Genomic DNA, 3,638 nt, shown 5'->3' on the forward strand with positions numbered 1-3,638 from the left:
CAAGACGCCTTAATCCACTTGACCATCACGACCGGACAAAATGAGGTGATAGCCGAGGCTATTTGAACCACCCCACCGCCGGCACTCGGATAGTAATCTTGGGCATAGCATTTTACCAAATCACCTCATTCTTTGGGGCACACGTGAGGAACACAAATGCGAACAAGCCTGAATGGTCCCCAGGACAATATGCAACTGAAAACTCACACCCCAGAAGTGACTCGAACCCATACTCCCAGATGCCACGCAACTGGTATGTACAAGACGCCTTAATCCACTTGACCATCACGACCGGACAAAATGAGGTGATAGCCGAGGCTATTTGAACCACCCCACCGCCGGCACTCGGATAGTAATCTTGGGCATAGCATTTTACCAAATCACCTCATTCTTTGGGGCACACGTGAGAAACACAAATGCGAACAAGCCTGAATGGTCCCCAGGACAATATGCAACTGAAAACTCACCCCAGAAGTGACTCGAACCCATACTCCCAGATGCCACGCAACTGGTATGTACAAGACTGCCTTAATCCACTTTACCATCACGACCGGACAAAATGAGGTGATAGCCGAGGCTATTTGAACCACCCCACCGCCGGCACTCGGATAGTAATCTTGGGCATAGCATTTTACCAAATCACCTCATTCTTTGGGGCACACGTGAGGAACACAAATGCGAACAAGCCTGAATGGTCCCCAGGACAATATGCAACTGAAAACTCACACCCCAGAAGTGACTCGAACCCATACTCCCAGATGCCACGCAACTGGTATGTACAAGACGCCTTAATCCACTTGACCATCACGACCGGACAAAATGAGGTGATAGCCGAGGCTATTTGAACCACCCCACCGCCGGCACTCGGATAGTAATCTTGGGCATAGCATTTTACCAAATCACCTCATTCTTTGGGGCACACGTGAGGAACACAAATGCGAACAAGCCTGAATGGTCCCCAGGACAATATGCAACTGAAAACTCACACCCCAGAAGTGACTCGAACCCATACTCCCAGATGCCACGCAACTGGTATGTACATGACGCCTTAATCCACTTTACCATCACGACCGGACAAAATGAGGTGATAGCCGAGGCTATTTGAACCACCCCACCGCCGGCACTCGGATAGTAATCTTGGGCATAGCATTTTACCAAATCACCTCATTCTTTGGGGCACACGTGAGGAACACAAATGCGAACAAGCCTGAATGGTCCCCAGGACAATATGCAACTGAAAACTCACACCCCAGAAGTGACTCGAACCCATACTCCCAGATGCCACGCAACTGGTATGTACAAGACGCCTTAATCCACTTGACCATCACGACCGGACAAAATGAGGTGATAGCCGAGGCTATTTGAACCACCCCACCGCCGGCACTCGGATAGTAATCTTGGGCATAGCATTTTACCAAATCACCTCATTCTTTGGGGCACACGTGAGGAACACAAATGCGAACAAGCCTGAATGGTCCCCAGGACAATATGCAACTGAAAACTCACACCCCAGAAGTGACTCGAACCCATACTCCCAGATGCCACGCAACTGGTATGTACAAGACGCCTTAATCCACTTGACCATCACGACCGGACAAAATGAGGTGATAGCCGAGGCTATTTGAACCACCCCACCGCCGGCACTCGGATAGTAATCTTGGGCATAGCATTTTACCAAATCACCTCATTCTTTGGGGCACACGTGAGGAACACAAATGCGAACAAGCCTGAATGGTCCCCAGGACAATATGCAACTGAAAACTCACACCCCAGAAGTGACTCGAACCCATACTCCCAGATGCCACGCAACTGGTATGTACAAGACGCCTTAATCCACTTGACCATCACGACCGGACAAAATGAGGTGATAGCCGAGGCTATTTGAACCACCCCACCGCCGGCACTCGGATAGTAATCTTGGGCATAGCATTTTACCAAATCACCTCATTCTTTGGGGCACACGTGAGGAACACAAATGCGAACAAGCCTGAATGGTCCCCAGGACAATATGCAACTGAAAACTCACACCCCAGAAGTGACTCGAACCCATACTCCCAGATGCCACGCAACTGGTATGTACAAGACGCCTTAATCCACTTGACCATCACGACCGGACAAAATGAGGTGATAGCCGAGGCTATTTGAACCACCCCACCGCCGGCACTCGGATAGTAATCTTGGGCATAGCATTTTACCAAATCACCTCATTCTTTGGGGCACACGTGAGGAACACAAATGCGAACAAGCCTGAATGGTCCCCAGGACAATATGCAACTGAAAACTCACACCCCAGAAGTGACTCGAACCCATACTCCCAGATGCCACGCAACTGGCATGTACAAGACGCCTTAATCCACTTGACCATCACGACCGGACAAAATGAGGTGATAGCCGAGGCTATTTGAACCACCCCACCGCCGGCACTCGGATAGTAATCTTGGGCATAGCATTTTACCAAATCACCTCATTCTTTGGGGCACACGTGAGGAACACAAATGCGAACAAGCCTGAATGGTCCCCAGGACAATATGCAACTGAAAACTCACACCCCAGAAGTGACTCGAACCCATACTCCCAGATGCCACGCAACTGGTATGTACAAGACGCCTTAATCCACTTGACCATCACGACCGGACAAAATGAGGTGATAGCCGAGGCTATTTGAACCACCCCACCGCCGGCACTCGGATAGTAATCTTGGGCATAGCATTTTACCAAATCACCTCATTCTTTGGGGCACACGTGAGGAACACAAATGCGAACAAGCCTGAATGGTCCCCAGGACAATATGCAACTGAAAACTCACACCCCAGAAGTGACTCGAACCCATACTCCCAGATGCCACGCAACTGGTATGTACAAGACGCCTTAATCCACTTGACCATCACGACCGGAGAAAATGAGGTGATAGCCGAGGCTATTTGAACCACCCCACCGCCGGCACTCGGATAGTAATCTTGGGCATAGCATTTTACCAAATCACCTCATTCTTTGGGGCACACGTGAGGAACACAAATGCGAACAAGCCTGAATGGTCCCCAGGACAATATGCAACTGAAAACTCACACCCCAGAAGTGACTCGAACCCATACTCCCAGATGCCACGCAACTGGTATGTACAAGACGCCTTAATCCACTTGACCATCACGACCGGACAAAATGAGGTGATAGCCGAGGCTATTTGAACCACCCCATATTTGATAGTTAGTTTGATAGTTATATATTTGATAGTTAAATAGTTAGAGGGATAGAAGCCCTAAACCAGAAAATATATATATATATATATATATATATATATATATATATATATATATATATATATATATATATATAAGTATATATATATATATATATATATATATATATATATATATATATATATATATATATATATATATATATATATATATATATATATATATATATATATATATACATATATATATTAGTATATTTTGGTAGCAGTTTTTCCTGTAGACATATATAATTAAATTTGACCGAAAAAGTAAGATTAATAAATCTAACACGAATTTTCTCAATGTTTCTTACATTTCTTTTCACTGTTGATGGTAACTGAAAAATCAATTCACCAAAATTCCTTTTTATTTCTAGTCTGACGCGACACTTGAATGCGTTTC

Source organism: Procambarus clarkii, chromosome 56, assembly GCF_040958095.1.
Source record: "Procambarus clarkii isolate CNS0578487 chromosome 56, FALCON_Pclarkii_2.0, whole genome shotgun sequence".
Lineage (NCBI taxonomy): Eukaryota > Metazoa > Arthropoda > Malacostraca > Decapoda > Cambaridae > Procambarus > Procambarus clarkii.